This window comes from Pholis gunnellus (genome assembly GCF_910591455.1).
Source record: "Pholis gunnellus genome assembly, chromosome: 12".
In the NCBI taxonomy this organism is placed as follows: domain Eukaryota; kingdom Metazoa; phylum Chordata; class Actinopteri; order Perciformes; family Pholidae; genus Pholis; species Pholis gunnellus.
In genome coordinates, this window is record NC_136539.1 from 6,285,576 (window position 1) to 6,297,678 (window position 12,103).

The 12,103-nt window shown below is 44.0% G+C and overlaps 1 protein-coding gene across 1 annotated transcript in view; it reads left to right on the forward strand.

The window, feature by feature from the left end:
- The window catches only part of adarb1b (adenosine deaminase RNA specific B1b), a 107,424-nt gene that overhangs the window by 13,827 nt on the left and 81,494 nt on the right, over nt 1-12,103 (forward strand). The gene's annotated exons all lie outside the window — the stretch shown is intronic.

Consider the following 12,103-nt stretch of genomic DNA (forward strand, 5'->3'; position numbering starts at 1 on the left):
AGTGCTGCTTTGTGAAAGAAAACCAACAAAAGAGAAAATGTTTGATCAAAGTGTCTCAGACTAGATCCTCATTTGTACGGCAGGAATGATATCGGGCAAAGGACCGCTGGGCTAAAAACAGTGACCGCTGCAGACGAAACCCATTTACCAGGGTGATTGTCTATCAATTAAATGAAACTATTGAGCTGTGTCGTAACTCAACCCGATGACCTAAATAGACAGTGGAGAGTGCTGTCAGGCAGACGGAGTCTAAACAACGGCCCACACACACACACACACGCGCACACACACACATGCAGAAGAAGTGTCGCGCTGCCTTTTTCAAATGGCAGTGCAACAGCGAGGGCCGTTTGAAAGCCTGGGAACAACACTTCCAGTAACACTCTAGTTTTTGTTTGGGATCCGAAAGGGCAGATGGCCGCTTCTCCTTTTTCACTTTGATTTAAATTACAATTTTGCCAGTTTGCACACACAGACACACACACACACACACGGAGCTTCCATTCACATTATGGGTATCAAAAGAAGTGCTCTATTGGTATCAGTGTCACATAACCCCTTGACCTGATGGTATGGCCAGAGTCTGTGCATTAATAAAGACCTCACATGTACACTTGCTGCCCCGATATGAAGGAGGCGTCTGCGTCCCGCAGAGGGGCTTTGCATTCTAACAGTTGGCTACAGGCTGCAGAGCCAGAGAGTTGCAGACTCCAGTGGAATGCGTCAGCAGGCACACAGGCAGTGCTAGTGTTTTTTTTTTTTGGGAAGGAAGACGTAGCAGTCCTATTACTCACCTCTGTAGCAGTGATAGTGCTGTGCTGTGCCTCCCAGGGGTTCTGTCCAATCATTGGTCGCACACTTCATTACCTTGTTCTGTGGAGGTGTGTACTCTTGCTGCAGAGCCCTCCGCTCTCAACTTGTGTACGCTGCACAGGGATTTGCTGTCTGTGTTTACAGTAGGCTTTGTGCTGTTCTCAGCTGCATTTTTGTTCTTATCGACCTAAAAAAAACAAACAAAAAACAAAGCGGCTCCTGTGTTTGTTTTTTTAAAGAATAATAGCCGTGTTTGCTATGGGTCATATCTGCATGTCAGGCTTCATCCTTCTCCTCTCCTCCTCCACCAGCGCCGCGATGATCCCACTGCAGCTTTTTGTGCTGCATTCGCCACAGATGTTTTTCTTTTTTTTCTTTTTTGTATGACCCCGGTTTACAAAGCAGGTTTTCCTCCCCTAATCATTTGAACAACATCTGGGCACTGTGCGGTGAGGAGGCAGGAGGAGGACGACGTCCGTCGTGGGGGGCGGTCGGGCCGTAATCGAACCGTAAATAAGACGTGGCTCAGAGGATGTGGGATGCTTGTGCAAGCAAGCGTGGGTCTCTCTCTCTCTGTGTGTGTGTGTGTGTGTGTGTGTGTGTGTGTGCGTGTGGCCATTTCAATAGAGTGCGCAGCAGGGGGAGGGGAAGAGGTGGAATCTGCCATATGGATGAAAGAGAAAGACAAAGGGAGATATGGAGGAGAGGAGGAGGAAGGAGAAGAAGGGGAGACTCAGCGTCTCACGTCAACTCGCTTGACGTTCCCTGCTGGCCCTGGGGATGCTGACAGCACAGTTTTTGTTGATTCACCCCCCCTCTTCGACAGTTCCCCCGTCTTTTGTCAGTCTCCATCCCTGTTGCCCCCTCGCGTCACTCCCCCCCCCCCCCCCCCCCCCCACCACCACCACCAATCTTCCTCCTCGGCGTCCTCCAGCGTGACCTTGCGAGTGTGGAGTTCCTCCCCGTCACATTGTCAGGTCTGCTGATGCATGCGCCCGATGCCAGAGAGGGTCTTTCGTCCTCGGAGTTAAGACTATCTTTCCCACTGGGTATATGAGTTGAAGGGTAAAGTCAGTGTGCCACAGGGACGTGTTTACAAAAAACAAAACAGCTGATGGACGGATGCGATTGCTCCAAGTATGAAGTGTTCTTTCTTGCAGGCTGTGCTCCCTCATTTAACACCAGAACTGTCCAGATTATACATACTTCAAATCTGCCACCGACCCCCATGGACTATGACTATTTGTTTCCTGCAGGACAAAGGTGTGGCGTACAGACTGATGTCATTATTTTCCCACACTTGAATGCATTTTAGCTCCTGTGTTAGCTCCGCTTATTGTCTGCATTGAAACCCTCCAGCACAGAGGTAATAGTGATAGGAAAACAAATGTGTATCAATGAAGGGAATCTTGGCACAGCTCTAAGATCTGAGTGTGTGGTGACTGGTTTATGGAGATGTGTCGGTAGGCAGTTCGTAGCATCTGTATGAAGGCGATTTAATATTTGCACATCTTAGAGTGAAGAGAAAACACGTCCACCCATTGAGAAGTGTACAGAAATGAATGATAAACACTGACTTGGCTTTGACCAATCGGCGTCCTGCGTGTAGTTGGCGGCTCCCAAAGAGGTTAACGTAGATGCTACAGTAGCATCAGTTATATCACAACTGGAGTGTGTTTCTTAAGCAGAAGAAGGGCAAAGAATGGCACTGCGGGTTTTTTCTCGATGGAATAGATGGTTACGCTCTTCTCCCGGCTTGCTTTTGGCAATAGTTTGATTGACAGATGGTTGATGTCTTGATCCTTGAATAAAAGATAAGAACACATATTTTTACCATATGGCCACACAGGGTAATGGGAAGAGGGAAAACAGAACCAAAACTAAAACAAAACGCATGGAACGAGGGCGCAGATTGGGCCCATACATACCAAAAGCAGATAATAACTACTTAGAAATACATGCAGCGTGTGAGCAGCAACTGTTATTCAAACAGATACAAAGGGAAGCTTATGAATAAGTAAACTTATAACAACACAGAGAGTGGCAGGTGAGCTCAACCTTGTTCTAAGCCTTTTTTTATTTTAAATGGCTAATTACGAGGAAATAAAGTGACTGTTGTATGAAAGAACCGGAGCTGTTATGTGCAACTGGCATCCCGTTCCTGCATGGAGACAAATATTCTGACCCCCCATGGCAGTTTTCATTTTAAATGTTCGAACACCGCGATGGAGCGGCAGAGGCAGCGCCTTCTCAGCTTTTGAAGCTTCCTCCTTTAGGGGCCGTGCAACATGAAATGCCCAGGCTGGGTCCGCAGTTCACCAGCACTGCCGCCATTATAACTTGGTAATTGGGCTCTCCGGTTTACAGACAATTTGAGGGCAGTTCTGTTTTTATTCAATGGATGTGTGAGAAGGAGTAGCAAAAACAAGACGCAGACGTATTGCGTTCTGGAGGGCTCCAGACGAATGGATGCAGTCAGCACGAACCAAAGGCAACTCACTTAGGAGAGTTTGTGTAGTAAAATAATGGGTTGTGACAATGTCGTTGTTACATTTGGGCAGGCTGAGAACAGATTTAGGAAGCTCGACTACCATCTGTTGAGAAAGACTAGCTGTAACCTTCCACCAGCCTTCAGCGTAGTAAATGCAGAGCTTCCCGAATAATTCTAGGCCCGGAGCAATGTGTGCCATGACTTGCCAAAGGGGAGATATCACATACATCTCACGCCGTTTCTTTATCCTGAAGCTATCTATTAGGAGATGCAAGGGGAGGGAAATCCCCCCCGTCAAGGTTCTAAAAAAAGCTTTTGATCCAGGTTCCAGTTGTAGATGGATGGCGGCGTGCGAAGACATGCAGCCCCTCACCGACACCGTAATTTAGAGGCACGCTTCTCTTTTTCCGTTGGCAACCTAACCCTTTCATTTTAGTTTCCCCTTCTATGCTGTTATTTTCGTTGTACAGGTTGTAGATCAACACAGAAGATCCATGAAGTCAAGGTGACACGATGCAAAGGTGTTTTATTACTGGGTCATCCAACCGATTGCCACTCTGGGGGTCAGTTAATCCGGAGGTCAGTCCCCCCCCTCCCAACCCCCAAGCGCTGTAAGCATTTCTCCTCTGAAGCCTTCTGCCAAACATAATGTGCACCTCGAACAATGGGCACACATAAAACGCATAAAAAATGCAGATGCTTTGCAGGTACGTTCATAAATCATGTATGCGTGCTTTGGTTCTGTGTATCTTCCCTCCACTTGAAAGACAAAAGTCATTGGCCCCCCAGAGGAAATTAGGATTACGACTTCATTTACAGAACCAAGTAAGAAAGTCGCACAGGAACCAAATCTGTGTTTGTACATACTTCATTTAGTTTGCGGAGGTCAGGAAGCGAGCAGTCACAGATCTGCAACACAAGATGAATGTACCAATTTACAAGGTTCCTGTCTGATATGTTTTCCGAAAGGTTCGTCTGGTCCCATTGAAACCCACTGATGTCACTCAACTGTTCAACTGGCCAACAGCCTTTCAGTGATTGAAGGCCACTTGCCTTTTGAAGTCTAGGAAAAATATAAAAAAAGGGAATGACATTTGCAAAGGACTTGTTTTGTGTCATTGAGTATAAAGTGTTGTTGCAGCATCAGCAGCGGCAGCATCTCAGGGCTGTAAGAACCGCAAATTATGGTCCTCGCTACACGTAAATCAGAGCTAGCTTTGGTACTTAAGAGTCTGCATGAGACAAACAAACACTTGAGATTTATTTTCCAAACACTGGTTTGGCCTAACTGCTACTGAGGAGAGGGATCAGCTGTGATTACTATATATTACTTGTGGGGGTTTGGTTCTGAATAGCTACAATGCTTACAAATGTCTTATTGAACCGTTTTTTTTTTTTGAGAACATGCAGGTAACGGTAGCAGCTTCTTGCAAAAAGGTTCACGTGTTAAAAGCAACACATTTCTGTCTTGGGCCCATGTAAAAATGGAAGTAAAGTGAATGTTTTCAATTCATTTGGATGGGTTTGCATCCCCCGATGCTCACGCTGGTCGGGCTCTCAGGAGTAGAAACTTGATCTGCAGAGGATACAGTCCTGCAGTTCCCCATCGTGCTTGACTTGTCTGCAGTCTGCTGGCCCAAGAACGGGTAATCCCTCCAGAATTTTGGAATTAATCTGGCGCTGATATCCAGCTCATCCACCGCTGCGTGTAGAGAGTCAAGTCCCTCACAGTCTCCCTCGCTGCCAGCTGCTTATTCTGTGTGTTAGAAACGATGGGAGCTGCAAGAGAAACGCCTGATGATAGGGGCCTTTTTATGCAACTTAGATTTTTCTGTTGTTGATGATAAAAGTAACACCTTAATGTCATGCAATGTGTTGAAAATGAATATTTTCCACGTAATGTCTAGTTTAATCATTGCTTATTTAAGGTTTAAAAGCAATAGCCTGATAATCAGATCTGATAGACATTTCATTTCCTTTTATCAGTTGGGTCTCTCTTCTGGTTAGCGTTTTTTGTTTGTTATTTAGCACTAACCAATCAGTAGGGAGTGACTTGTCTGTCTTGCCTTCTTGCCGTAACATTTTTCACAATGCCAATTTTGTTGCCATTTTACGGTGTTTTTCATTGATGTGCATCTGACTTGCTAGAAGTGGGGAAAAAACCCCCAGACTATTTAAATTGCTTTTAATAAATCTGAGATTTCCACGGTGATTCAGAGGTCTGGAACAAGACTAAACTGCCCAAACCCAACACTGGTTCGTGTGAGGGGTACTGAAGTCTCCTTTTTCTTTTCAAATGTCTTGTTATCCAAGTGAAGTTCTACGTTTTGGCTTTGACAAAACGCCATGCCATTCTGCCCAGAAGTCAAAATTACACTCCAAAATCCATAAATCAGATTAAATTAACAGGCGATAGAGCATTTCAGCATCTTCTACCACCTACGGTACTTCTACCAGCATCGGTACACACATTCTGTACAGCAGTGGTTGTCCCTGTAAAAATAGCTAGGTCAGCTAAAACCAGCCAATGGGATACAAAGACAAGTCATCCCAAAAGAAAACTTGCGCTTGTAGTTTCCCCGACGGTGTGATTATAGGGTATAGGCACTGGTGGAAAATTTATTTGGAACTCAGTGCTCATTAATTGCTGATTTTTTGTTTTTCCTCCCTCAACACTATTAATTACTTGTTGGTAGCTATAGTGCTAACTCAAAATGTTGAATACATATTGGTATTCTGATAAGTAAATCCTGTCTGCATACACACTAAGGGTGTTACCCCAAGTTTTACAATATTAATAATATTGCAATTATTATATTAATTCTTTGGACAACAATACAATTTTGATTCAGTTCAGGGGTTTTTGATCTTAATTAAATGGACACGCCATGGGAATTTCAAAATAAAGGCGCGTTTTTTAAAATGACGCATATCGACGTCATCACTTTGCATCGATGGTATTGGATCGTTGATAATTGAATCGATACACCGATCCATAGCGATGGTTCTTTACACCCCTAATAGATCTATTGAATGTGTTTCTATGGGAAAAGCTCAATATCCTGTTATTGAATCGCCATCATTCATTCACTGAATCCCACTTCGGTGCACTATAGAGTTCTGTGAGGTTATTATGGATATGAAGCCATTCACATGGACATATAGCTATGAATGGAAGTTCAACTAGGCTTTTTTAAATTATTGTTAGATAAAGCTCATATACAGGGCTGTCTCAGAAAATTAGAATATTGTGATAATCCCCATACGTGTGATTTAGTTTACTGAACCAAGCTGAGTGTTTTTCAAGGCTCAGGAAACCCTTGCAGGTGTTTCGAGTTAATTAGACGATTCAAGTGATTAGTTGAATACCCTACTAGTATACTTTTTCATGATATTCTAATATTTAGAGATAGGATATTTGAGTTTTCTTAAGCTGTAAGCCATAATCAGCAATATTAAAAGAATAAAAGGCTTGCAATATTTCAGTTGATTTGTAATGAATCCAGAATGCATGACATTTTTGTTTTTTTAATTGCATTACACAAAATAAAGAACTTTATCACAATATTCAAATTTTCTGAGACAGTCCTGTATATATATATTTATTTATTTCTATGGCACTCTTCAACTTTGGTGTCTTGTGGAAGGGCTTTTCTGTGTGTTTGACGATGGCATGCTGTAATTCAAATGTAATATACAGAATTCTGCTTGAATGAACACAGTTGAAGAGCCGCCGTTTGTCTTTCATTTGACGTCGTCTTGAACCCACTGAGGGGTTAGGAGTGACCTTTTCACAAGGAGGATGACTCCTAATACAGACCTCAAGGGCACGGCGTTGGGGCCTCTTCTGCGCCTCCGGCTGACCTCACTCATCGTATTCTTCCCATCTCGTCCGTGCGTCACCGCTTCAATAGTTCAACATTGTGACTTCACGCAAGGACAGACTTTGCTCTTCAATACGCATAATATATATTTATATTTTATCCAGATAATTTAGTATAAGGATTTAGTGCCAAAAATGAAGACACTGTATCCTTGAAGACACGTTGGTGAATAGGACACATTTGCCTGCGCTGGTCGTCTTACTCATTTGCCTTTCAAGCTGTTTAACGGTATTAAATCGTGTAAGAACATGAAAACAAGCATCATCCTCATTCTGTGTCCAAACCATCTCCTTGTGTATACCTTGTAAGTATACATCAGAATACAGAAAAGAAATGACTCATGGTTTTGCATTGGAGGGATAGCACCACTCAGGTTACAGAAGGCCCCCCCCCCCCCCCCAGGACAAGCTTGAGATAGTTGCCACGGAAAAGGTCACGTTTGTGGCCCTGCTTCTGTACGGCCCCGACGAGGGCCAACCACCGCCGCAGTGTTCACAGTGGAAAGTCAGGCCCAGGAAAACCATCGTGCCCGTGCGTGTGAATGTGTCATGAACGAGGCGCATCGACTAATTCCTATATTAATTAGATATTGAAACGCTGGAAGTTTCTGATCAATAGCAATTGATTTTTTTTTTCCTTCCCCCTCCACAAAGTCAATACACAGAGTTCTGCATTTGCACTTTAGACCTTCGTCGTGTCGTTCCAGACCTCCGACACATGTCTGTATGCAGTGAAGCTCTGCCTTATCTGTGAAACGACCACAGAGGATGAAATATGTATCCCGGCGACGCTGGCTGAGGTCGGACTCGTGCCCGCAGTCCAAAGACTCTTTATAATATTAATTTCCCTTCCGCTCGTTTTGTAGTCTTGTGGGCCGCTAACGGGAGCGCAGACAGTGACAGCTGTTATGATTTATGAGGCCACCGTTTGATCGCTCTGTGGCAGAGATAAATGGGATTATGGTTAGTCAGCCAGTGAGCTGGGCCTCGCGTCCGCCCGTTTGTATGTGTGTATCTGTATTTCTGTACGAACCCCCCCCCTCTGCAGTCAGTCATGACCCTTTTCAGCGAAGCCATCATAAACTCCAGGACAAAAGCTTTTGATTGATTACACAGTGACACTTATGTCCTGTGTCATCAGCAAGCCGGCAATTGCCTGGTGATTGATTATTTGTATTTCACGGATTTAAACCCGGGTGAGAATAGTCACACAGCAGCTATTGGTCTGTTTCCAACCCCGCCCCCCATGCATGTTGCATGTGCCGTTGCACGTCACTTAATTTCCCATCGTGACATCAGTCGATAGCTAGATAGGCGCCTAAACGGCTGCTGTAAAAGGTAGGGTACATCCAACACAAAATACAGACTATTCAGCAATGCGTTTTTCTTTGTTCTCTGTACTTTGTTTGCTCATCCAGGTCAGTCCTTGGTTCATTCTCTGTCTAGCTGCTAGAAAGTATTGATTTTTGTCATTTGCGTCCCAGTATGCAAAGCGGACCTGGTTGTGGGAGCCTGAAGCCCAACCCGGACCACCTCCACTAAAGCACGGGTTTTCAATGTCGGACACTTCTGGGCCTCCCATCAAACCAAATAATAAAAAAAAAAGTTGGAAGTAATGGATTTTTTCACTCCTATTTTCATTATTTTTCTTACCTCTATTTTGGGGATGATCGTGCTCTGAGGTTTAAAACTAAAGTTCCCATAATTTGGTCTTTTTGGGGGGGATATGACAGGAAGTATGTGGCCATGGAGTCAGTTAGTTAGCTTAGTTTTATCTGTTTACATTCATCAAATTCACACCATTAAAAGTACACAGAGTTAGCAATTAGCATTTCCTTTTTGCTATCACTGGATTACTTTGATCCTTTAAAAGAATTATGATTCTTAGGCAAGTCCTGGAGCTACGAGGAGGATTTATTGATGTTTATTTGTTTTAATGGCCGTACAGAGTTACGACTCAAAGGAGAACGCTCTAAGGTCTCGGCTACTTAGGTCTGCAATGAGTATCATTGCTGTGCTCAGATCCGCCCAAACAAATCGTACCAATAGTGATAATTCAACGGGGCTTGACAATGTAAGGTTTTAAACAACCCAAGACTCTGCTGTATAGTGGGACAGGTTCTTGTCAACTGTAAGAGGATGTAAAAGAAAGACTTGTGCACCTTCTGCTGTGCAGTAAAGAGCTCGTGAGGCAAGTAAAAAAGACACAAGGGGGGTTGATTCTGCAATCACAAATCACCGCCACAGCTGCAATATTTCATTCCGCCACGTCTTCAGTTCAGCGGGGTATTTATAGTTGTAGGACTGATGATGTAAATAAGCCCAGCTGCAGATCAGTTAATTTGTATGCCGTGCTGCTAATTAAAGCCAAATACAGGACTGTATTAAATGTGTCCCAAAAGGAGGTGTGTTTTTCAGCCACACAACAAGAAATACTAGTTGAAGAAACAATAAATATATTTGGATGCTCCTCTGGTTATACAATTCAGTACTGCAGTACTCATTTCACACATCACAGAAGTAGTTTTAATTGTTTGTCCCTCTCTGTGTGTGTGTGTGTGTGTGTGTGTGTGTGCGTCCAATGCAGCTTCCTTTGCCGCAGTGGTCAATCTGCAGTTATGAATCAGGTCCAGTGGCCATTCGGATTTTTATTCCCTCTTGTTGCAAAGGAGCCACCCACAGTACATATTATAATTGTGCTGTTTTTAGCATTATGGCCTTTTCTGTTATTTAGCCTGCACGTAACCTCTGTGTGGCCGCATAGTTTATACAGACAAAAAAACCTAAAAGACTTATATATTTGTGAATTTATAAGGAAAGGGTCTGCATTACATAATGTGTAACACATACCGCCCGGAGTGATGTGTAATTTGACTCATGAGAAGTGATGCGCATAGTACACTGAATGAATCATGCAGACAGAAGGAGTAGCCAAGGTACACTAGCCGGGATGTGCTGAATGCGATGCGCTCAATGAAGGAATACAGTTGATCTTCTTCCCAGTCAGTTGTCCATATGGAATATCCAACCCTCCATCCCATCCAATCCACAGGGAGCGACTCCTCTGTTTGCAAAAAGAAGTCAGATTGTATTGAAGATTGTATCGCGACGACTACGTCCACTTTTTATATACTGTCTATTTTTTGGGGGGGGGGGGGCTGGCTATTTTCTTTCTGAAAACAGGAATATGAAGTGCTCCATTGCTCTGCCCGTTGGAAGGTGCAATCAAATTCTAAAAATGTGTTATTATCCCCAAAAAACCTTTACGGCAAACCCATACAGTATTTGTGTCCCATGTTGCTGTCCATCCAAAGAGCTTGACTTTTGGAATACCCTCTTAACTATGCCACTTGTGACGGCTCAGCATAGACAGCCAAGGGTGGCTTCATTTGAATTGTCCTCTGAGAGTCTCACTTACCCAGACGTATCCTACAGACTTGGCTCATGATTCCCTGCAGCTTAGTCCAAATAGCTACAGCCTATTGATACTGTTCAACATGTCCCTTCATGCTGTGAGCAGAAAATGTTGCTTTGGGGGTACAAATTAAAGCTCTATATGTGATTGACTCCTGGCTGAGGGTGTGCTGTGAATTTCACTAATTGATATGAATTGATTTAATTAGCATGTTTGTGTTTACACTCAAGGCGCTACATGTTATTGGCTAGTAATTCAGATTGGTTGTCCCCCGTGTGGCAAACCCCCCCCACCCCCCCCCCCCCCCCCCCCACCCCCCCCACCACCACAGCTTTGCGGTCGGGCTTCGGCTGTGGCCGGCGAAAATAAATGACGGGGCACGTTTGTCCTCGGAGGGCTCAGTCACTTGCGGTTTCATTTTCATCTTTCGTGTCCCATTATCTTCCCTTTCCCAGTAGTTGGCTACAATGTAGCCACGTCACAGTATTCTTCCGTGACACAACGGCATTTTAAAAGAATGGAACAAAATTGCGTTCCTTTTTGTTTTGACCCGTCATCTCATCGATTTATGTTTTAATGAAAACCGTTGGGGACTGATTGTTTTCCACCACTCTGTCCTGGCATTTTTACAATTATGCCAGTTGCCCCAAGGGTGCTCTCCATTGTTTGTCCATGTGTCACAAGTGATATCTCAGACATGGCCCACTGGACATTGAAAAGCACTTGGAGGGGCGATGCGTTTTATTGTCGCATGTCAGGGATTTATAAAAGCCTGTGGCCATAATAGGAGGCTTGGAAACATTCTCATACCACGTGTATTGCGTGCTCTTTTCCAGCAACTCCCTTCATACAATAATGACATTTTACTGCGTAGAGACACTCGGGGAAATAAAATCTTACTTGGTTCTAAATGCTCCCCTGTAGCAGTAAGTGTGAAGTGTTTTATTCGAGGGCACCAAAGCATTGCTGACCTTTCTAATCTGGAGTTTCCCTGCTGGTCTTGCGACTCTAACCCGACTCTATCCACTTCTTATGTGCCTGCTTTACTCACATGTATCACCAAAACTGAAAGGGTATTGTCATTATACGCAAGATGTTTCCACCATTTTTAAGAGCCATAATTGCCAGGGCTCTGAAATGTGTCGGATCACAAGCAGCTTATGTTGCTTAAGTTACAATTTTCCATGCATCTTTTTTTTTTTGTGTAAACAGACCACTGCCTCCTTTCAGGGTGACTTAAAAAAATCCGTCTTTTAGTTTCACAAACCGATCTTGCTCTGACTTTAGCAGGACTTCTGTGGCAGTGGATGAAGACGAGTGCACATATGCTACATCAACCGCAACAACGACAACAAACAAAAGCGTGGCTGCTGCTCAACGCTCACCACTCTGGCAGAAGGGGCTCTGTTATTTTCTAACAGATTTCCCATTTCAGAGGTTGCAAGATTTGGGGTAAACAAGCTAAAAATAGACTCTACCGTGGTGATGGCAGGAGATACCT